The sequence below is a fragment of the Schistocerca americana genome, chromosome 2, assembly GCF_021461395.2.
Source record: "Schistocerca americana isolate TAMUIC-IGC-003095 chromosome 2, iqSchAmer2.1, whole genome shotgun sequence".
NCBI classification, from domain to species: domain Eukaryota; kingdom Metazoa; phylum Arthropoda; class Insecta; order Orthoptera; family Acrididae; genus Schistocerca; species Schistocerca americana.
The window spans coordinates 468,473,157-468,498,683 of NC_060120.1; the positions used below are offsets into that span (position 1 = coordinate 468,473,157).

The following is a 25,527-nucleotide window of genomic DNA, read 5'->3' on the forward strand; positions in this document are numbered from 1 at the left end:
AACGAGTTCCTTTTACGAGTAGCACTCATGTGGATGACCTCACACTTTTCGTTATTTAGGGTCAACTGCCAATTTTCGCACCATTCAGATATCTTTTCTAAATCGTTTTGCAATTTGTTTTGATCTTCTGATGACTTTATTAGTCGATAAATGACAGCGTCACCTGCAAGCAACCTAAGACGGCTGCTCAGATTGTCTCCCAAATCATTATATAGATAAGGAACAGAAAAGGGCCTATAAGACTACCTTGGTGAACGCCAGAAATCACTTCTATTTTACTCGATGACTTTCAGTGAATTACTACGAACTGTGACCTAGACAGGAAATCACAAATCCAGTCACATAACTGAGACGATATTCCATAAGCACGCTATTTCACTACAAGCCGCTTGTGTGGTACAGTGTCAAAAGCTTTCCAGAAATCAAAAAATACGGAATCGATCTGAAATCCCTTGTCGATAGCACTTATGAAAACAAACGGGGTTTGCACTGTTGGGATTCGTGACTGAAAAGAGTTTAGGCAATTAACTGAGTTGGAGGTAGTTTCATATTTCCTGGATTTGTGTTGCTGTTAGGATTTCTTGCTATTCAGGGCCGTTGTTTTGTGTTAATTATTGGAAGTCATGTTGTCAATGTACAGCAGTCAGATTGCGTTGGGTTTGTATATTGTGGATAATAAATGAATGGGTTAAGTTTGGATTGTCTTTGTCAGGGAAAATTATGTAGGTCAGTGCTTAATAAAAATATAATTAACAAACTACTTTGAAAATGTGTACATATTAAGGTACGACACATAGAAATATCTGCACTTACACACGTTACACGCTGTATACATTGGAAGAAGAAATATATCGATTGACTCTTCTAGGAAGGTACGCTTTCCGAACATTAATAGTAATCAGGGCCGTGACGGAGAACGTCTCATATGCAAAATGTAGTTTTGTGAAACCGGATTAATTTTGTTGAAACACCCTGCATTACTAGTGAGAATAGTAATGCCCATAAGACAATGAAGTTGTAGACATACTACCTTAACTCCACAGCCGAGGTCAGAACAGAGCTCGAGAGTGGCAGCTCTCGTATAAGGACTACAGGAGTTTTACGAAATGACCAACTGGCCCCCAAATGCCGAACCAGAGATCTTATAATTACGTGTGCAGATTAATTCTCGGGAGTGATGTGGCGCACAGTCACTGAAGCTGGGCTAAGCAAACTGTGATCGATAACGGGCGACAAACAATATTATGTTTAACTCGGGTGCGCAGATAAGGCCGGGCAGCGGCCCTTATCGTCGGCCGGCAGAGCGGTGCCGCAGCGGCCCAGCCGCAGCTCGGCCTCCACCTGCCGCGCCGGCCACTGCGAGGTGTGCGCGATCCTCGGCCGGCGGCCTCATTTGCAGGTGGTCCCCACCGCCGCCTGCGCCTGCTCTTTTTTGGTTCCGCTCTAATAACGCCTAACAGCGTCCGGCTGGTCCAAATAGGACGGATCGCCCGCCTAACTTATGGGCCGCATCTCGCCGCACCTCTTTCATGTGCGCGCCGAGCCGGCTACGGCGCAGTTTTAAAAGTCAGATGCCGAGACTGCGAAAAATAGCGACTCCATTTATCCCACAGGAAAATTACGCCGGTTCCTCGCAAGTAGCACGCTGTGCAATATAATAACCGCTAAAAGGGGAGTGCGAATAATGAATAAGCATCTTCGAGCGGCGAGAAAAAGCTACTGGCGTGTTACGGTGATGACTAGTGGATCACCTTTTATTTTTGTTATAAGTGAATGATTTTTCCGTAATATATTCAAATGGCTGAAATAGGGAAAGGAAGGCCGCACAATATTTTATATTGATTGATTGATTGATTTTTATTGCCGGCCGGTGTGGCCGTGCGGTTAAAGGCGCTTCAGTCTGGAACCGCGTGACCGCTACGGTCGCAGGTTCGAATCCTGCCTCGGGCATGGATGTGTGTGATATCCTTAGGTTAGTTAGGTTTAAGTAGTTCTAAGTTCTAGGGGACTGATGACCACAGATGTTAAATCCCATAGTGCTCAGAGCCATTTGAACTGATTTTTATTGCCCAAAAACAAAACATTTACAGGGATATAAAGCTTGTATAAGCAGCGTCAATAAATGTGCAGACAACAATGACAATAAATACACAAATAATTAATCTATGTTAGAAATTATGCTCACAGAAATCTTCCATTGTATAAAAACAATTTTGAATTAATAGAGTTCTTACAAATATCTTAAATTTTTTCAGCTCCAGACTCTTAACTGACTCTGGTAGTTTATTAAAAAGCTTTACAGATATGTGTTTGAAGCTGTTTAGAATTTGGTGTATAAGCAATCGTCTTTTCTTACATCATTACAGTGTCGTGTGTTATAACAATGTACATTAGAATTCAGATCAAAACTAGACAAGTTCTTTTTAATGTACAAGAGACATTGAAATATGTATGTACGTGGCAAGGTCATAATACTAAGTTTAATAAATAATTCTCTACAGTGAGTTCTAGGTGGTACTTTACATATCAGTGTGACAGCTTTTTTCTGTGCCGTAATTAAGCATTTTGAGTAGCAATTATTTCCCCACAATATTGTCCCATACGTCAAATGAGAGTGAATATAGCTATAATAGACAGAAAGCAAAATTTTCTCATCTACTGTTGCTTGTAATTTTCTGAGAATAAATATTCCTTTAGAAAGTTTTGGTGTTAAATAATTCACATGTGCCTGACAGCCTAAATTATTTTGCAAAACAATGCCAAGAAACTTTACAGGAACTGTCTCTAAGGTGATTCTATTGTTATAAGAAATGTTTAATTCCTGTGTTTTATTTGCGTTCAGAGACAGGCTATTGCCATTGCACCAGTCAGAAAGTATATCTACCTTGAGTGAGGTAGAGTTACTTATGTTATCGTTCGTAGGCACTGTAACACTTAAACTGATATCATCTGCATACAAGTAACAGTTTGTAGTATCATCTATTGCTTCATAACGCGCATGATTTTCAGAAACTATCCACTCGCATTTATGTGACCACCTGTCAGTTCCCCGAATAACCATCTTTTGCAGCTATGAGACGTGCAGGAGAAGTCGCTGATGTTCTGGAAGGTGCCGACAGGTATGTCGAGCGGTGCCGACTCCAGTGCGGTGGTCAGCTGCGGTTGCTTTCTCTGTTGAGAACTGATGGCGCGAACAGCCTGATTGAGGTGGTCCTACATATTCTCGATTAAGTTTAAATACGGGGAGTTTGGTGGCCAAGGGTGTACGGTGTACCCGTCCTGGTAAACGCACACTGCCAGCTGTGTGACATGTTGCATAGTCCTGCTGGTAGTTGCGCGGTGGCGAGGTAAAACAAAACTGCATGCAGGGATGCACTTAGTCCCCAAGCACACATGCACACTTGTGTAGATCCAGAGTGACGAGGTCATTCTGGGAATGCCACGAAAACATTCCACGGAACAAAACGCTCCTTCCTCCGGCCTGGACCCTTCCGATCATTGTTGCAGGGTGTTTGATTTCAGTCCGAGGGAGCATGGAACGTGATTAACCTGAAAAGGCTACCTGTCGCCTCTCGGTGGAGGTCCAGGGCGGTGCTGGAGTTAAAACTCCAGCCTCCGTCGCGGATGAATAGCTGTCAGTATGGGTGCATGAACCAGGCGCTTCCTGCAGAGGCCCATATGCAGCAATGTTCGCTGAATGGACATTGAGAAGACACTGTTTGTTTCCTCTTGGTTCATGTGGGCGACAAGTTGATCAGCAGTTGCACATATATTCGCCCGTACACATAGCAGCCATCGTTCGTCCTTGTCATCTATGATCTGTGGCGTCGGTTTTGGCCATCGCCATTTTGCCGCCACGATATACCGGGTGATCAAAAAGTCAGTATAAATTTGAAAACTGAATAAATCACGGAATAATGTAGATAGAGAGGTGCAAATTGACACACATGCTTTGAATGACATGGGGTTTTATTAGAACCAAAGAAATACAAAAGTTCAAAAACTGTCCGACAGATGGCGTTTCATCTGATCAGAATAGCAATAATTAGCATAACAAAGTAAGACAAAACAAAGATGATGTTCTTCACAGGAAACGCTCAATATGTCCACCATCATTCCTCAACAACAGCTGCAGTCGAGGAATAATGTTGTGAAAAGCACTGTAAAGCATGGTGAGGCATTGGCGTCGGATGTTGTCTTTCAGCATCCCTAGAGATGTCGGTCGATCACGATACAGGTGCAACTTCAGGTAACCCCAAAGCCAATAATCGCACGGACTGAGGTCTGGGGACCTGGGAGCCAAGCATGACGAAAGTGGCGGCTGAGCACACGATCATCACCAAACGACGCGCGCAAGAGATCTTTCACGCGTCTAGCAATATGGGGTGGAGCGCCATCCTGCATAAACATCGTACGTTCCAGCAGGTGTTTATCAACCAGGGTGGGGATAATGCGATTCTGTAACATATCGGCGTACCTCTCACCCGTCGTGGTAGCAGTTTTTTTCTGTCCAGCGCCATCTGGCGGACATTTTGTGAACTTGGCTTTTTTTTTTTTTTTGGTTCTAATAAAACCCCATGTCATTCCAAGCATGTGCGTCAATTTTTACCTCTCTATCTACATTATTCCGTGGTTTATTAAGTTTTCAAATATACTGACTTTTTGATCACCCGGCACTTTAATCAAGGCGGCACGCGAATACAAAGTTTCCACCTCTGGCTCGAAAACCAGTGAGCCTTTCGGACGTCAGATAAATCGCTCCGTTTCCGCAACACGCAACGCTTTATACACCCTCCACAGCTAGTGCTGCCACATGCCGTGTGTGGGTGTTTATTGAACGTATTAATGTGACGAACGTGGATAAGGAGACTAAAATGACGGCAATGACTGCTGATGGACATTTCGTTGGCCTTCTATGTGAGTAAGGGACTTCCGATGTTGGCAAATCTTCGACGCACACTTCGATTTCTTCATCGACATCCAAACATCGTTTGCTGATAATAATCGTCCCCAAAATATCGAACCTTTTAACACCGTCGTTAAATATTGAATTGACTGAAAGGCGAAGTAACAAACCTACAAATACGTCTACAATCATAAATATTAATTAATAAATGCGGCAATAATCAACATTAAAATATATCACAACTATCTGTATACACACTGTAAAGATCACAAATCTGAGAGAAATTTCCCTTTCAATCTATCGCGTTTTTGATACAGAGCGTATCCTACTTTCAAGAGCAGTCTCTCAGAAGCTGACGATGTGATTTTACATCTCAAACACTTCAGTAGTTTTTTGTAGTTTTGGATAAATACCATCGACAATGTGTTCACATACTTATTAATGGGTCTCGCTTACGACCTAGAAGGCGATCTTTCAGATCATAACTGAACCGTAATTGTAGGTCCCGTTCTGCCCAAGTTTTTCAGTTATCTTTTTCTTGTGCTGCTTTCTAATATTCTTTCCATAAATTAAACTTGGTTTCTCTGTTTTCCTGTTACGTATCGACATGGTGCGCATCCTCACCGAAAGTTCGGTTTGATAATGTTCGGTTTTTGGGGCGCTCAACTGCGCAGTCATCAGCGCCCATGCAAAGCCCCAATTTTTACACAGTCCAATCTAACCACTACCACGAATGAGATGATGATGGTGAACGATGAGGACAACACAAACACCCAGTCCCTGGGCAGAGAAAATCCCCAATCCGGCTGGTGGTCGAATCCAAGACCCCGCGATCCAGAGGCAGCAACGCTAGCCACTAGACCATGAGCTCATCCACAGTCTTTCACCGGCTGAAAGTAAATACCTAGAGGTTTTAATGGCCTGCGAACATGCTAAAGCATGTTGAATACAGGATGTGGTTAAATGATTAACATATTCAGCTCGCAGTAAGAACTTTTTGATTTATATTACACTTCAGATTCACTCCAATAATCTGAATTGCTTGCAGGCCAGATATTTTGATATTCAATGTACTAATTATAGGGATTACTTTACAGCTTGCAGCGTTCTTTTCTACCCAAATTTCACGAGTAATCACTTCCGCAGGTCGCTGAATGTCGTGATCGTTTTCCACATTTGCAGCATCTGCAGCCGTTCAAATGGTTCAAATGGCTCTGAGCACTATGGGACTTAACAGCTACGGTCGTCAGTCCCCTAGAACTTAGAACTACTTAAACCTAGCTAACCTGAGGACATCACAGTCATCACGAGGCTGCAGCCGTTAGCATAGGTGGTGCGCTACCATGCCAGTTAATGATATTATTAATCACTGCACGCAGATGCAAAAATCTGTCCACCATAAAGAACCTTGAACTGCGTTTAGTAGGTACTTCTTTAATCAATTTGAGGTGTGATCGTCTTATCATCTTTTTTTTTTGTTAACCCCTTGCTACTACATTTTGTTCAAAGCTCATTACAATCTTTTGGCTCAAGTAATCAGCTCAGGCAGTTTGTCAGTCTATTGAACACATATATTTGCTGTCAAATTGAGCACGTGAGCAAAATACGAAATATTACTTTTTCTTCCAGATGCTATTTCTACTTCTCATGAGAAATGTTCAGAAAAAAAGATTTGCTTAAACGACGAAAAAATGATTGACAGTGGTAACAAGTAGCCTGTTTTTCCCCCCAGTATTAATATCTTCAACATCGATGTTACAATTTTTAAAAGACTAGTATTAACACCGGAAAATTTGGCAAATATCGAAAATCCCCAATAGGAAGCACTCTAGACATAACGGTCATTTGGCCTCATTCGTTCTATTGACTTGAACATGTTGGTCAGTGCTTTAATGATACGAGGCAGTAACACATATATTCATGCAGTTGACCGCCGTATATACATTCAAGACCGCTTATGTGTCCTAATGATATTTACGGGCGCCAGACTTCAAATATGTGACTGCACGTGTTAGAGCATGGTTTTAAGTGTATGGCGCTGAAAGTGAATATGATGCCCGGTAAAGGTCCGATATAAAAATTTAAAGAAGTCCTGTTTTATATACAGTCAATGTTGACATTTTAACCAGTATGAATTTGCTGAAGAAATTACAAGTATTAGTTTGTGCTGCACAGTACAACTGCCTTGAACTTCACTCAGGATTCGCTGCATCAAATTCAGTACAGTACATGATGTACCCCCCTCCTATTAATAATGCGTGAGGAAAAATTAGTAATAAAAGTGGTTTTGCAAAAATAGAGTTCAGCGAGTTTCGCTTTACGTCTGATAATAGAGTAGGGAGATAAAAATGCTATATATTAAGTTATATTGCTGATTTTAATTCATTAATGTATTAAGACATAACAGTCTTGTCAACTTTAGGCTGAGAGAGAAGGTACTCAGTTCTCATAAATGTTTAATATAGATAATGATTGGCCTGCACTTCATGAGTTATTGCTTGGTGCTTTCTAGACAGCTTGGCGTACTAACAACGGCATTTCAACACATTCCCCTTTTGTTAATAAGCAATCTGAAGAAGGTAATCAACTTAGTTGTTTGGCAGATTCTCCTACTGCGTTTAAATTCTTAACCAGTGAAACGACATACAGTTGCGAATGTTTTTTTCTTCTGGTCTGTAACGTTAAACTTATAATTATGGGCGAAATAGGCGTAAAACCAGTTAAATGGCCAACATGTAGCCACAGAGGCTCCTGGATCATACGTACATCTGACACACTGTGTTGAGTGTGTAGCGCACTGATACGTACCGTTAACAAATACATTGGTATCTCGCCAGTTTCTGTACGGCAGATGTGTGGTGTGTTGGAATCACTGTCATATTCCATTAGATGGGGTGAGAGGGGGCAGGGATAGATGTCGAGACCGCTCGGTATAAGACCGACATTCCTTAATTTTGTCTTGTATTCATTACGCGGGATATTAGCAATTTTCTCGACCCTCGTTACAACATGATCTCCCAGTTTATCGAGAATAGCGCTCTCCGCCGTGCAGATCAACTGTATCGCAGCTTTTCCGATTGGAGTTTAGCGAACACGCCGGTTAAACAAAGCCATACCTGTATCTTCTGTATGTCTTCCGTTAACCTTATGATGTAAGTGACTCGGACCGTTGACAAATCCTCAAGAATTAGCCGCACCAAGGTTTTGTAAAGGGCTGTCTTCGTCTGTGTAGATGATGCTGTTAGCAGTAACAAAAGTGTGAAAACGTACGGTTTTGAACCGTGTAGTTCACTTCACCAATCTTCATACCTGCATAATAAAATAAATTCGTATGGAATTCTTCGTTGGGAGACCCAAGGGATAAATTCAGCCGCCTAATTTGTAAAAGTGTTTCTTCTTCCTGGAAAATGGCACCTTTCCTTCGCAGCCTGTGAGAGTTGCTTTTCAAATGTGTGTGATGATGATTGTGTGTAAATCTGGTGAATTTTTAGGACGGTAGTGAAATACCGTCCCAACATGCAGCCTACTCCTTTCGAACAGCATGTGGGGGCCACCAGTATTACCCGTGTCACGCCGATGGACAGGTCACCGTTAAGAGTACCACATGCCCTCACTCCACTGACCACTGCGGAGAAGTTTGGGATTTACTGCAGGACTTTGGCGAAGTCTAGTGATAAGGAAATGTACACCTCAACCTTTTCTACCCGCGACGACATATAGAAGATTTATTTCATCGCCTTGATTTGAACTGCCAACCACCAACTCGAGTAGAACCGCACCAAGCCTGCGTTAGCAACCTTGGCCACGTAGCCGGGTATCTGCTCAAAAATCCTTGTCAAAATTCAGTTGAAATTTTACAAAGACCACAGATTTCTTATTCAGTATTTGTACTCATAAATTTTGCCCCTTGACTGTTGATGTACAATTTTTTTATCTGCTTAAGATATCCGTTATCATCAGCATTAGTGTAATTAGTGGAGCTTTTCTGCTTGTAAAGTTTTCCTTATTTTACACACTCACCCACTTCGGATATTTCAATATCTGAAGTAAAGTATAACGACAAGAGAATGAAGTTTGTGAGCAACATCAAGAAACAGTATCTCAATAGATAGCATTCAGCATTTGCAACGCGTAACAATGGGTAGTGGAACGGCACGGTTATTTGCAATGCGATATCCCATAACACTCTTTTGAATGGGAAGGAGCATGGAAGAATATTCTGTAAGTTACAACACTCTAGTGCATAATCTGCAGGTACTGCCCAACAGAAACTTTAATATCGTCGTTCCAAATTAACCACGTGTTAAACATATCACATAACTAAAAGTACTGACACTGATCGCTGGTAAGTTAAGACAAATGGAATAAATGCGTGTACACTAACGGCACGTGTAGAAAACTCCAGATTATATGGCTTAATGCGAGCTTGAAACTGCAAAACATGGATAATCCAAAGCAACACGCGTTTCTCCTGGCAACTGTGACATACTATATTTACAAAACATGCAACATGTCACATTTTAAAAACCATTGCATCATTTGCGCGTTACTCGCTGTGAACTGACAATCCCTTTACATAGGTACACTTCAGACAGACTATATTTAGAATCACTTGGTCTCAGTTCACTTTCGAGAAATAATTGTCCAATTCTTATATCTTTCTCTAATTTTTATTCACTCTTTTTCCTGACGATTCTCATTTTGCGGTTATTGAAAACATCGATATAATCAAACGAACCTTGTTCTCTATACTCTAATAACAGATCAAAGTATTTCTTTGTACCAGAGTGCGTGATATTGGGTTCCTCGGTTGCCTCGTCTTTTCTCTCGTCCTTTACCGATAAGACCTCATTCAACACATTCACGTCACTTTGCTGATCAATTTATGCTTCACAGGGATCGCTGTTTAACCATTCGCGAATGTGTCCATCATCTACGTCTTCGCAAACAGAATTTGGTATTCTAAATAAAAATATTCGTTCTAATTACAATATCATCAGTACACCTAAATTCTTTAAATAGTCGAGTGTAAAACAGCTTCAAATTCCTGATTACTTTACAAATTTTTTATATATTAAATTTTAACATTAAACGTGTTAGTGCCAGAAAGTTTGGAAAAGGTTTGAAATTATGTTTAAAATTTGTTGGAAATTGCTAAGTGTGAGTGTGCATGTGATCTGCATAACTTGCGCTCCTTTTGAACCGACAACGTGTTTTTCACACATCTCACTGTTTATGACGTTATATCTCCCACACTATGTGTTGTACAATGATATAATTTTGCAGATACATTCAGTGCTGGGGTAATATGGGCAAAATGAATCGCGAGTAGAGGTAGTGGTAAAGGAATAATAAGTTAAAACGTTGTGGTTCAAATGGCTCTGAGCACTATGCGACTTAACAGCTATGGTCATCAGTCCCCTAGAACTTAGAACTACTTAAACCTAACTAACCTAAGGACAGCACACAACACCCAGTCATCACGAGGCAGAGAAAATCCCTGACAAAACGTTATGTTTGATGCGGCGGTTTTATTACTTACACGAACAGCGAAAATGAAGAAAGCGATAAACCTTTTTTTCTTTCATCGTTTTGATGGGGGGAGACAGCGGGAAAAAGTTTCGTAAAGGTTAGAGATTCTGCGTAAAGTTTATTGCAAGTGCTATCATTTTCAAATACTAGATAAATATACCTTGGGTATTTGCGCGCGGTGAATTATGTTGCCTCAAGACACACAGGGTATTACACAGCTCACGTTAGACACATCTGGAAGTTGTAGAGGGGACGTAGCAGATCAGGACTCACATACGAACCCATCCCTCCAACCTATACTACGGAGCCTCAAACTTATAGGCGCCGGGGACTGTAAATGTACGTATATACTGGGTGTTTCCGTGATGCATTTTAGAACCCATCTTTATTGGACATTTTTTCCTTGCTTTGGTCCATACTGCCACCTCTGAAAGTTGCCTATCCTACAGTCTTAGCAAGAACAGTACGAGTACACGTATTCCACTGTCAGGGTATCAGAACGATTTCTGGTTATAACTTTGGACTAGGTCATTTTCGGTATAAGGACCCTTACCTCAAATTTGGGGAGCAAAATAACTGATGATGGGCGAAATAGAGAGGATATAAAATGTAGACTCGCAATGTGAAGGAAAGCGTTTCTGAAGAAGAGAAATTTTTTAACATCGAGTATAGATTTGAATGTCAGGAAGTCGTTTCTGAAAGTATTTGTATGAAGTGTAGCCATGTGTGGAAGTGAAACATGGACGATAAATAGTTTAGACAAGAAGAGAATAGAAGCTTTCGAAATGTGGTGCTACAGAAGAATGCTCAAGATTAGATGGGTAGATCACATAACTAATGAGGAGGTACTGAATAGGATTGAGGAGAAGAGGAGTTTGTGGCACAACTTGACTAGAAGAAGGGATCGGTTGGTAAGACATGTTCTGAGGCATCAAGGGATCACCAATTTAGCATTGGAGGGCAGCGTGGAGGGTAAAAATCGTAGAGGGAGACCAAGAGACGAATACACCAAGCAGATTCAGAAGGATGTAGGTTGCAGTAAGTACTGGGAGACGAAGAAGCTTGCACAGGATAGAGTAGCATGGAGAGCTGCATCAAACCAGTCTCAGGACTGAAGACCACAACAACAACAAGAGCAACCTCAAATTGACACATTTATCCTTTCCATTATCCTACAAAGTTGGTAGCACCATCACGGAATCACCCTGCATATATATTTATAGGCGCCGGCACCTAGGATGCTCTGTAGCGTCATTGGACGACGTTTCCGGACACAGGTTCCTATGTAAAACTTGATCTACTAACTTGTAAGGGGACGTAGTAGATCACGTTTTGCAACCTCAAGAAGTATGCAACATGAATTTTGAACACCCTGTAGATGCAGTTTTTAACACTATTACTTGTCTTACTTGGTTAAAGCTTTAATATAAGATTATACCTCCTAATAAGTAGATTATGACAGCATTTAATTTTTTTCAGTTTTGCAATAATTGTATGACATACTGAAAATCAAATTTCTCTAGGAAGCCGATATATAGGCAACCTGCAAATGGGAAGGGCGTCACGATCCGGGTTAGCCGTTTGAGGGTAAAGGTACTTCAGCCTCAGTTTTTATTTTTTAATTAATCATCACACTGTGCACGGATAACAGGCAGCTTGTTGTACTTTATTAGTTTCTCCATACTCAATGAGGTAAAAGTGCAATGCATACACTTTACATACACGGTTGCAAGATGACATATTCCACTGGATATCTAAATCACAGTTAGTCGACTATTGTAAAACTACAGACTTCATAAGTTTTTGTTTTGCGGCGTATGAGTGCTTTAAGTTAAGATAATCGCACATATGGTGTGGGTGCGACTTAATGCACAGCTGGCCGTCCAGTTGCACAGTCACAGATAAACGCTCATTAAAAACGATGCACTCGCTATCGAAATATACCCATCGTTCAAATTTAATGATATAGATTATGTGGGGACAACCACTTCGCATTTATCGGAATCTGACTTGTTACCGAGTGAGAAGGTGTGTTTAGGCTCTGAACGCGTTTTCTTGCAGAGACGGGACTGAAATCTCTTGCCACATATCTGTTCTGCGGTTTCCCACAGCTATTTCAGGCACATCCCGAGACGGCCACTCCAACAGGCCGTCAACGATTCCCCCTCGCACGACAGTTCGCTAGAGCTAGTGCCCCGTATCGGCTGACCGCGACCTCGGCTAGATGTTAAACTTCAACGATTTATCTTGATGTTGTTAGTATGGAGTGGTAGAGTACAACCGCCAAATATTGTGTCAGATGTTCATTCTCTCTCGCTGCCATAATTATTTCTCCTTCGAATGTCAGTCTGGAAATTTTAATTACACGCTCGGTGTTGGCAAGGATAACCGGCTGCATTTTCTCTATGTACCTTCCGAAAATATGAAATGTTATTGTAGTCTTTTTTATCGTGAGGCTCTACGTTTATTGCAATGATTAATAGAACAGTTAAAGTCCGTTTTTTCTTGGATGTACGTAAATGTTATTAAAAGTTTCAGGATTGAAGAAGTTTCCCAGGGTAAAAATTCAGGAATGATTTCGTAGCGCTGTGGGCAGACGATTAGCGTTCGTAGTTGATGTTGAGACTGTCTCGTGATAGACTTTGCGCTGTTTTAGCGATTTTGGTGAAACTGTCTTTCATGACCAGTAATGGTTATTCAAAATGGTCTGAAACACACTATACGAGAGATGTTTTGCAACAGTTACATGCACCGAAGAGCTCGGAAGTCCGCAAACCTAACAGTGTTGTGTCGATCGTCAGGAATAGTTTGTATGTACTAGCATTTTTATAACGACAGTTAGCGAGAACGGAACAGTTATTCAAATTTCACTCAGCTGGTAACGCACACTCAACGAACACTGTTGCAGTCTGTAGAACGACTGACGATGTATCCGTCTCAAGGACTCTTAAAAATGAAGTGGTGCATAGGAGAAATCTTTATCACATAAAAGAATACCTTTTTGTACTTTTGTTAATTCTGGATCGTTTTAAATCAAGGTTTTCCGACCTTTTATACATCTGTTGCTAGGCTTTCCTACAAACTCATAAAAAAACTCAAGAACATTCTGCGACATTGCAGACTACTCAGTACTGAAATGTCGTAATATTCACTGCACTGTAGGCATGGGACTACTACAATACTATTTAACGTAACAGACTCCACAGTCAAGACTTTCGCCCCACTGTATTGACTGCTATCGATAATATAGTGATACTGAACACAAAATTACCTCTAAATACGGAGTATAAATACGTGCAGAACATTTACAACGTTTTACAAGATGCTACTCACATGATTAGACTTTGCCAATTCATTCTTTTGTACGTCGATTATCTTACTGTACAATGTAGCTAGAGGTCGGAGAGTAATGAAATTAAGGCTAACAATGCACATAGAAGTAAGAGAGAAGAGTCCACAGGATAATCTCAGCACAAAAGAAAATGGAAGGTTTCTAAGTTTAACCTGCTTTTCTGACGAATAGAACATTGGAAATAAGCTACAAGTCCAACAGTTACACCCAACGCCATTGCTGTTCGAACGCGTATGATGTATGCTGATTCTGCCTTCTGAAGGCAAACTCACTACACTTTTCCTTATCATATCCAAACAGCAATAGGGCTCGGTCATCCACGGAGCTGGGTTGTCACGGAGCGCAAAAGAAAAGAGGGTATGAGCAGAAGTCCTATGAGGGTTGTTGAGGGAGAACGTAATCGCAAATACTTTTCAGAACGTTTATTTTATACCATGAGCGATTTCCGGTCAATATGCCAAGCTTGAGATGGCAACGATTGTTTTAGTGCAATATCGGAACCGTCAAAAGCATGTAATTTGTTCTGGTCAATGACGTCTTGTCACGTGTAAAGAACACGTGAGAAATTTTAACTGTCATGAAGAACAATGTGAAACGTAGGTGTACTAATGTTTCACTAGATCAAGTTACAGGAACAGAAGACGTGCTACTGACAATTCTGATACAGCATACAAACAAGCGTTGCCATCTGAATGGTCCGAAACCGGTCACGCCAGTAAAATAAAACTTCTTGAAAGTACCTTTGGCCGGTTGCGTTCTCCTTGGACATTCCTTAATTGAATAACAGCCATGGACTTCAACAAGGCCCAGCTTGGATAACATAACAGCAAAAGTTCTTTGAGCACGTGACAGTGTGACAGGGTAAAAGTTACAAATTATCGAGTGATATTACTGTTCGTCCTTGTCTGATAGCTGATGTATGCGTCACCGTGACAAAGACGTCTGCAACAGTGCCGGAAACGTTGGAACATTTTACACCATGATACAGTAAAATTTAGTTAGTTATATGTTCCGCCGTCCATATGAATGATTCTGTTATCGAAATGACGGGGAACGAGTCAGTTTTCAAAATATGTATAAGCGATTTAGTAGTGAAACATTGTTTTTTTGGTCCTACTCGTGCACTGTAATTCAAAACAAGCGGTTTTTTTAATGAAGAAATGATTTTAGGTTATATTCATCAACTATTTCTGTTGTTAAATATTGAACACCGTCTGGAGCCATTGACAGCTTTAATGGTGGGTAATAAACGTCATTTTTCTGTGGTGTTGTGGGTATGGACATCAGTATTCCTCTGAAATTGTGATGGATTATTTGTGACGAATTTTACTTCCTGTACGGAAGCCATTCGTGCCTTTTGGCGCCATATTGTATGAACGGTTACTATTAATAGCAAGGTGTGTTGTTTGACAATGACCGTGTCAACCCGAAACCGGTAACTGCTGCAGCATAGATTGTCTGTTCATGTAACTGAGACGGATAAAATAAAAAAAATTATCAAATTTCCTCAAAGCTGGGCAACTGCGGATCTACCATACCGAGATAGAATGCCTAAAATAAAAAAATAAAAAAATTGGTTCGCTTGTTTCCGCACATGGTATTAAAGTAACCGATACCAGGCTGCACACTCTGTTCAAAAGAGAACGCGCAAATGACGACAAGCAAAGGTTCGCAGAGATTCGTGCGTCTGTGAAAATATCTATGAGCGAGGCGTGAAACAACTACCACAGTCATGCCTTAGCAAAAGTTCTGGTAGAGAACCCTACGTGTAGAATCGTTAAGGTGGTATAAGGCTTCCGTACCGTCACTTGCTCATCAGTCTGGTGTGGCAGCTGAAGACAGCAAACCGAAAGCCGAAGTTTTAAAGTTCACGAGCAACAAATCGTTCACGCAAGAGAATTGTACAAACATACCGTCGTTTGACCATCGAATAGACTCCCGTATGGACGACATAGTAATAAGCATCGCTGGTGTAGAGAAAGAACTGAAAGAGTTGAAAACAAGTACGTCACCAGGTCCGGATGGAATCGGAATTCGGTTTTTTAAAGAGTGCTCTTTAGCATTAGCCCCTTACTTAGCTTTCATCTATAGCGAATCTTTTGCCCAGAGCAAAACCCCAAGCGACTGGAAAAAAGCGCAGGTGACTCCTCTATATAAGAAGGGCAAAAGAACGGACTCGCAACATTACAGACTAATAGCTCTAACACCAGTTTGCTGTGGAATACCTGAACACATCTCAGTTCGAATATAATGAATTTTCTTGAAACCGAGAGTCTTATGTCCACCGATCAGAATGGTGTTAGAAAGCATCGCTAGTGCGACACTCAGCTCGCCCTTTTCTCACATGATACACTGCGAATTAAGGATGAAGGGCAACAGACAGATTATATATTCCTAAATTTCCGGAAAGCGTTTGACACGGTATCTTTGACTCGTTTCCCTATTGCCATATGTTAAAGATGGTACGAGCATATGGAATAGGTTCACAGATACGTGAGTGGCTCGAACACTTCTTAAGTTACCGGTATAGGGTGTATTCATCAGAGGCAAGGTCATCGCCGGGAAATGTGACAGAACCGCCGTTATTCTCTGCATACATAAATGATCTTACGATTAGGGTAAGGAGTACTCTGCTGTTGTTTGCTGATGATGCTGTGGTGTACGGTAGGGTGTCGAAGTTGAGTGACTACAGAAGGATACAATATAACTTAGAAAAAATTTATAGTTGGTGTGATGAATGGCGGCTCTAAAAGTGAAACGAATGTAAGTTGATCCGGAGTAGGAAACACAAATCCTTAATGGTTCAAATGGCCCTGAGCACTATGGGACTTATCATCTGAGGTCATCAGTCCCCTAGAACTTAGAACTAATTAAACCTAACTAACCTAAGGACAGCACACACATCCATGCCCGAGGCAGGATTCAAACCTGCGACCATAGCGGTCGTGCAGTTCGACTGAAGCGCCTAGAACCGCTCGGCCACACTGGCCGGCCAAATCCTTAATGTTCGGATACAGCATTAGTAGTGTCCTGTTTGACACAATCACGTCGTTTAAATATCTGGGCGTAACGTTGTAATGCGATGTGAAATGGAACGAGCGTGTGAGATTTGTGAAAGCGAAGGCGAATGGTCGGCTTCGGTTTACTGGGAGAATTCTAGGGGAGTGTGGTTGCCCTGTAAAGGAGACCTCATATGGGACGCAAATACAACCTATTCTTGATTACTGGTGGAGTATTTGGGATCCATACGAGGCCCGACTAATGGAAGACATCAAAGCAATTCAGAGGTGGGTTGCTGGATTTGTTACTGGTAGAATGGAATAACACGCAAGAGTTACGAACCTGCATCGGGAACTGAAACGGGAATCGCTGGAGAGAGGCGACAGGTTTTTCGAAAAAACGCAATTGAGAGAAAATAGAGAACGGTTATTTGAAGCTGACTGCAGAACGGGTCATGAAGATAAGGAGAAATTGTGGCTCATACGGAGACATATAGTCGTTTTTTCCTGGCTCTGTTTGCGAGTGGAACATGAAAGGAAATGACTAATGGTGGTGCGGGGTACCCTCCGCCGTGCACTGTACTGTGGTCTGCGGAGCATCTATGTAGAGGTAGGCGCCAAAGTATTCTCTGAGAACATTTGATGGATTAGAAGGAAGTTAGAAGCGACGTGGCGACGAAAGGAGGTGAGTGTGTGATAGCGGTGGTGGGGGGTGGTGGGGAGGGCGGAGGGCGGGTGGAAATTGGCAGCGTGGCGGCGGCGGCGCTCCGCGTCGCGCCTTTCACCAGGCCAGGCCGGCGGGCCCGGCTCACCTCGGCGGCCTTTAAACGCGCTGGCCGGCTCCGCGATCAGGCCGGCCATTTAATACCGGAGACACGTTCCGCTACGCCACAGCCGCAGCCGCAGCCGCAGGGCTGTCCATTGCACACAACGCCCTCGCAACATGCCACAGCTCCGCCACGATCCCGCCCGGCACGGTTGCAGATTTTTTTGTTTGTCAGTGAGGCGCAACTGAAATTTTTATAGCTGTCCGTAGAGTGACGTCACAAACATTTCTGTATGTTAAGAGGAATGTAGTCGAATTAAACGCCGGCCGGAGTGGCCAAGCGGTTCTAGGCGCTACAGTCTGGAACCGCGCGACCGCTACGGTCGCAGGTTCGAATCCTGCCTCGGGCATGGATATGTTGTAAGTAGGCTGTTTAGGTTTTTATATTGGTAACGCCACGTAGCGCTCTGTATGAAAATCACTGGCTGTGCTGTGTGCAGTCTGTGGCTGGTTGGCATTGTTGTAATACTCGCCATTGTAGCGTTGGGCAGTTGGCTGTTAACAGCACGTAGCGTTGCGCAGTTGAAGGTGAGCCGCCAGTAGTGGTGGATGTGGGGAAGTGAGATGGCGGAGTTTTTAGAGCAGATGATCTGGACAGAGACAGTACATTTGTAAGAGTGGATGTCATGAACTGCGATATATATTATGACTTTTGAACACTATTAAGGTAAATACATTGTTTGTTCGCTATCAAAATCTTCCATTTGCTAATTATGCCTATCAGCAATTAGTCACTTTAGTAGTTAGACTCTTTTATTTAGCTGGCAGTAGTGCCGCTCGCTGTATTGCAGTAGTTCGAGTAACGAAGATTTTTGTGAGGTAAGTGATTTGTGAAACGTATAGGTTAATGTTAGTCAGGGCCATTCTCTTGTAGGGATTATTGAAAGTCAGATTGCGTTGCGCTAAAAATATTGTGTGTCAGTTTAGTGTTGACCAAGATAGGTAAAGAGCGAAATGTCTGAGTACGTTCAGTTCTGCTCAACTGTTTGAAAATCAAATAATGTAAGAGGTTTATCAGCACAGTAATTCATTAATTTTTCTAAGGGGACGTTTCAATGTGTGGCGTCCTTAGGTTAGTTAGGTTTAAGTAGTTCTAAGTTCTAGGGGACTAATGATCACAGCAGTTAAGTCCCATAGTGCTCAGAGCCATTTGAACCATTTTTTAAAAATTAAATCGGGTGATGCTGAGGGTATTAGATTAGGAAATGAGACGCTTAAAGTAGCAAAATAACTGATGATGGTCGAAATAGAGAGGACATAAAATGTAGACTGGCAATGGCAAGGAAAGCGTTTCTGAAGAAGAGAAATTTGTTAACATCGACTATAAATTTAAGTGTCAAGAAGGCGTTTCTGAAAGTATTTGTATGGAGTGTAGCCATGTATGGAAGTGATACGTGGACGATAAATAGTTTAGACAAAAAGAGAATAGAAGCTTTCGAATTGTGGTGCTACAGAAGAATGCTGAAGATTAGATGGGTAGATCACATAACTAATAAGGAGGTATTGACTAGAATTGGGGAGAAGAGAAATTTGTGACACAACTTGACTAAAAGAAGGGATCGGTTTGTAGGACATATTTTAAGGCATCAAGGGATCATCAATTTAGTATTGGAGAGCAGTGTGGAGGGTAAAAATAGTAGAGGGAGTACAAGAGATGAATACACTAAACAGATTCAGAAGGATGTAGGTTGCAGTAGGAACTGGGAGATGAAGCTTGCACAGGATAGAGTAGTGTGGAGAGCTGCGTCAAACCAGTCTTTGGTCTGAAGACCACAACAACAACAAGAGCAACGTAAAGCGATCTCAAATTCTGGCTAGTTTTGACGTTAAAACGTTTATTCGCTCGTCGGTCGACCTTTTTCTGTGACAAGAAAACCGTCAGATTTGTAAGATTTGAATACACAATGTGGTGTCGTCCGGAGATAGCGGTGACACACCAGATTGGACAGCGTACATCGATACCACAAACGTTAGCGAGCTCTCGCTACAATCCGCAACGACGAATGGGAGAGGCGGAAGAAGACACGCCCTCTCCCTCAGCACAGCAGCGCCCTCGCATGGAGGTCAGTATAGAGCCGAGCGTGGAAGCGTTCTGCCCAGTTCGTGAAGCAGCCAACGTCATCGAGTAGGACCAGTGTCAGTCAAGACTCACGTGGACATGTACTTTTGTGAATGCTGAACAGCTTTCTAATCAAATGTCACTTGTAAATTGTTGCGCACTCCTGTGGCAAAGAGCTGTATCAAGTGAACTAAATATTTTTATCATTTCTCTCATAAAATGAAGTAATCTGTTGTAGTTCCAGTGAGCCATCTCCCAGTTATGGCCGGACGATTGTAGCTTCCTATGGCAAAGAGGATATAAAATGTAGACTGGCAGTAGCAAGAAAAGCTTTTAAGAAAAGAAATTTGTTAACACCGAATACAGACTTAAGTGTTAGGAAGTCTTTTCTCACACTATTTGTTTGAAGTGTAGTCTTGTATGCAATTGAAACATGGATGATAAACAGTGTAGAGAAGAAGAGAATAGGAGCTTTAGAAATGTGGTGCTGCAGAAGCATGCTGAAGATTACATGGGAAGCTCATCTAACCATTGGGGAGCTACTGAATAGAAGAGGGGAGAAAAGAAGTTTGTGGCGCAACCTGAGTAAAAGAAGGGATTGGTTGATAGGACACATTCTGAGACATCAATTCGAGGGAATTACGCGAGGAAAAAAATTGTAGACGGAGGCCAAGAAATGAACACAGTAAGCAGATTCGGAAGGATGTAAGTTACAGTTGTTATTCGGAGATGAAAAAGCTTGCTCAGGATGGAGTAGTATGGAGAACGGCGTCAAACCAGTCTGTGGACTGAAGACCACAACAACAGCAACTGTTCATAACATATAATAACTACGAGACTAATATGACGTAAACAGTGGTTGAGCACAAAACGGATAGCGCACCTCTGAACGTGTTCGTCGAGCAGTATATGATCTGACTGTGAATTCGTCGCACCTGCGTATGCACATGCGCCTGCTCTATACAAATTAGTTATAAACTGGTCTACCGAGCAAATATCTTTAGTTAGGACACTGATTCAAATGTTATTCAATTGTCACTATGAATGTTCTAGTACCCAAGTGAAACAATAAAGATATTTCCTGGAATATAAGTGAAAATCGGTATTAAAGTGAAAATTACAAAATAATGAAAAATTCTTCTGAAAGGATTCGTAATAACAGAAAACATGGGTCAGAAGAAAACTGCGTTCGAAGGAGTCCTAAAAGCCTAAAATATACAGTGCCTAGCAAATGCTAGTATTACGGTAGAGTCGAGAAGGAATGAAAGAAAACGGTGCGATGCGATTACGTAGCTGGCCCATCGCGCATACAGTGGTCAGTGACAGGTGGAACTTGTGATTTTTAGCAATTCTGTGATCGTTCTACTACTCTGTGCAACCGTTGTATTAAAGAGATTGTTATATAAACTACATATTAAAATTGAACACTTGTTATGATTTCACCGCGACATTTTGACGAAAAATCTTCGGTACCGATCCGAACTGAGCAGCGCACAGAATTTTTTTTTAGCACCACAGCGCCACACCATCTCTCATTTTCGTTTAAGAGTCTTACATCGATCTCGCCAATGGCTCGAGAGCTTTTGGGTATTTCAAGCAGTGCGTAGGTGGACAAGAGACCAGTGAAAGTTTGCTTTAGCCTTTGGAAGGAAAAAATGTCTGTCGGTGACGTTTCGCATTTTGGTATTTATATGAACGATGCAGACACACGAATCCGGAACAGCGATGACAACGATTTACATTATTATAAACTTTTATTTTTCTGGCCTCTCTCGCCCAGCTGGGTGTTAGTAACGACTCTGAGGGTCAGAAATACCACACAGCAGACAGCACTAGAACCAAAATTTCTGAGCAACGTGGCGCAAAAACGCACAGGTAAGCACTTTCGGCCGCGGTTGGACAATTTATTGGTGAGTTAGGAGTCTTACCTGCAGAATGGGATAAAAACACATGGCACTAATGGTGACACAATGACTATCTTCAGCGATGAATGAAAGAGTGAAAAGAAGACACCAATGCATACTCATAAGTCACCAGTCGTTCGCGTACTGTTTGTAAGCGTTTGCCTTTCTAAGCGCACTGCATTTAGTAAACAGGGATCGCCATTTTCTCACAGAAACTGGACTACAACGTAAATTATCACATTTTTTGTTATTGGCAGAGCGTTCCGCCAATGTCAACTTCACTCAGCCTCTCGAAAAACGGATGGTGGCATAATTTGACGTAGAATCTGTATCGGTGTCCAACTTGGCATTTGATGTTCATTTAAATCTTTGCCCAACATGTGTCTCTTCTCGAGCGGCTTGCGACTAATAGCACCATAAAGTATGAAAGCACAGAGAACCGTCCCAACACTAAACTGAAGAGTCACACATGATCGCAATGAATCCAATGCTTCACGCGGGGAAGCAGAAGGCGGAGATAGAAAGGAAGAAAAAAATGTACTTTAACGGCTCGTCGTCAGAAAGATTATTTGAGACAGATCACTCGTTCAGAGAGACAAGGATCGGAGACGCAGTGAGCCGCGGCGTTATCAGAGGAAGTTCCACGGAATACCTACATCTGGTTAGCCGGAAAGGTGCAAAGCACGAGCCCAGTGTGTTGACCACAAATGGCTCTGAGCACTATGGGACTCAACTGCTGTAGTCAGAAGTCCCCTAGAACTTAGAACTACTTAAACCTAACTAACCTAAGGACATCACACACATCCATGCCCGAGGCAGGATTCGAACCTGCGACCGTAGCGGTCGTGCGGTTCGAGACTGTAGCTCCTTTAACCGCTCGGCCACTCCGGCCGGCTGTTGACCACAGGGCTACCTCATCCGGTGCGAAGCATGAATGACGACGGTACGTAGCGGGTGCACAGTTTTTTTTTTTTTTTTTTCCTTTGACTCCAGGTCTTGAGGAGACTGCAGCCAAGTACGATGCTTTCGGATATTCCCTCAACCGCAACCGCACTTAACATGCTACTATAGAATGAATCACTACCGTCATACCTCAGTGATAAATTCCGAATCTGCTGCTATGATTTCCACCAATAAGGACTGCTTACACATTAAGCAGATTTAAAGAAGCGAGGAAGCAATTCTTTGATTTATGCAGCTCAAACAACAATCGCAGATCCATGTACGAGGCAAAGAAATAAATATTTATTCCACAGTTTTCAACAACCATCACCAACATCTCTCTGTCTAATGCTTATGGAGAGAGATTTATGTCTCACAACGTTACTTCCCAATTTATGAAGGAGAAAGATTCAGCTCAAGGCAAACATATAAATAGCACACAACTGGCGAAAAAAAAAGACTGGCGTGCTCGCTATGTATTTTCACTACTCCACACGTCCGACGTTTTCGCTGTTAGGTATCTTTGCTTACATATACTGCTTCGACGTGCCGTCCGCGGTGCTCTAAAAAGAAGAGCGAAATAGTAGAGCAGGACGGCAAAGCAGGCACGTTCCTGACATCGCTACCGCTAGAGCGGACTGCTTCTAACTGTAGACGCTCAATTCGCCGTAAGGCGCTCGTTCGACTGATTCGTGTAGACTGCTGTGTAACTTTATGCAGGTTATTTACGCTTATTGAGGCTTACCTGTCAGGCATAGGATCCAGAATTGGGTACTTGTCTATATACACACGATTAAAATGAGGAAGTTGTTTTCTAATGGGCACGTATTGAAGGTTTAGCCTGTGTTATTGCTATCACAGATCGTCGAGACGTTTGTTACAAAATTTTGATGATACTTTTTCTTTCCTTATTCTCATGAATACAGAAATGGCATATCCTACTCTGAACGTGCTGTAAGTAATCCACTAATTCTTCAGTCATTTGGAGTTCACTATTGTTGAACTCACACTCTGAATTTACGATGAAGTAGATATATATCAATGACGTTCATTTCTTCGAATGCACCTTTCGGGAAATGACTATTTGTACCACGCAGTATTTGTGGTAAACTTTTGTCACACAAATGCAAACGAGGAGAAGGAGGTCATATGATACGGCTTTAGTTATATTCCAAGCCAGCATAGCTTTAGTGACATTCACAACTGTTTTACTGGCAATATCTTACTATTATCACCAAGTAACTATATTTTATGTAATTATTTATGCTGTTGCTAATCTTTCGGGCAGTTTGTTTGTTCTGACTAAAGCTTTCTGTAAGGTATTTGGAAATCGAATGTCTCTGTCTGTATGCGAGATTGTACAGATGTCTATACCGTCTCTGAATATGCGTGTTTGTTCATTTCCTTGCATTTCTCTTATGTCCATGACTTACCGACTTACTTCAATTTTCGACACTTCTTCTTCTTTTACTTTTAAAAGTTTGACCGTCGATCGTCTTAAAGTTTAGATGACCAAACCATATTGGGTGCGTTTTCAATTCCTCTGCAGTTGTCTGCTCCACTACGATTCGTCTCTGTGACTCTTTCTAATCCTAACATCGCACCATTTCTCTGAGCATCATAAAACGCTACTCACGTTCAAAAGCTAATCGTCTTTGGAGGTTACGGTGCAGCGATTAAAACAGTTAACACCCTTAGGAAAACAGATACGACAGTTTCCTTAGAAACATTATCTGAGATTCATACCGACTTTTTTGCCACGTCAACACAGAGTGTTCTTTGCTCCAATAAACTCGGGGTTTAGTAATTTATTCATACTCGGCAGCTGTACTTGTGTACATAGAAATATCAGGAGGCTGCTGCATAAAAGAAATTTAATTTCCTAAGCGCCCTTCTTCAGAAGATTGTACCTATCATATTTTCGAGTGTCAACAGATGCTTTCAGCAAAATGCCGTTGTTATGTGGTACCTGCACAAAAGTGGTATAAAGAAGCCAAACAGCAAGTCTGACTTGCATTATGAACCACATGACAACTGCATTTTGCCGAAAGCACCTTATTGTTGACATTCGCAAGTAATGCGATAGGTTTAATATCCCGAAGAAGGGCAATAAGTGGCCGAAACCGGTTAAGAAATTAAATTTCTTTTATGCAGCCGGCTGCTGATTATTTCGATGACAAGTAGGGGCTTCTTCTGTCGTGGAAAACTGTACCTGAAGATCTCAAAAATATTTCTTGCTCTATAGATGATCAAGGTAGGTCGGGGAAGCTGTGGAATCGATCGAAAGACGAATAATTTGTTAAAGAGTGCACGGAGACGGTGACGGGCATGCTAATGACGGATGGGCGAGGCGGAGGAAGCGAGTAGCCACTCGCAGCAGTGGCCAAGAGGAAGGTAACGGTGCCACTAGCGACGGAAAGTATCGGGCAGCTGGCCGTGGCGGTGCCGTTAGGTCTTCCTTCCTTACCTTGGCGGCGTGCTCTCGCGTCGTCAGCGATTCGGCCGTCACGATCGGAGCATCGCGTTCCGCAGCGACGCTCGATGACAGGAAGCGGGTGGTCGGCTCAGGAAGCTGGGGGACTGCTCACCGGGGGGTGCACTCTGTAGGCCTGGGCGAACGGAGCGTCTTAACCCTGTAACTGCTAGGTCCGAGGTCCGTGGCGCGTGCGCTGTTAGATGCGTGTCCGTCGCGTGCGACTGCCGCTGCGCTACTGACAGCGGGCCGGTGGCGGCTGGCGCACACGCGGCACGCCCCTGGCGGAGGCGGCGGGCACTCGCGGCCGGCAGCCCCCACCACGGCCGCGCCACCGCTCCTGCCATCCAGTTCACCAGCGGTCCTCGGACCGGCCACCTGTCGTGCGTTCTCCCTAACGACAAGGCGCAGGAGTGCGGATACTGCAAGTGTTGTCCAGGCTTTGTTAGCGATTCTTTAGAAGGACTGAATACACTACTGGCCATTAAAATTGCTACACCACGAAAATGACGTGCTATAGACGCGGAATTTAAC

At 42.5% G+C, this 25,527-nt stretch overlaps 1 protein-coding gene across 2 annotated transcripts in view; it reads right to left on the reverse strand.

Moving 5' to 3' along the window:
• Positions 1–25,240, reverse strand: part of LOC124588692 (protein dimmed-like) — a 280,605-nt gene extending 255,365 nt beyond the window's left edge. For both annotated transcript variants that reach the window (XM_047131485.1, XM_047131479.1), the window contains exon 1: positions 24,988–25,240. The gene's annotated coding sequence lies outside the window, so the exon portion shown is untranslated. The remainder of the gene's footprint in view (positions 1–24,987) is intronic.
• Between the last annotated feature and the right edge of the window lie 287 nt (positions 25,241–25,527).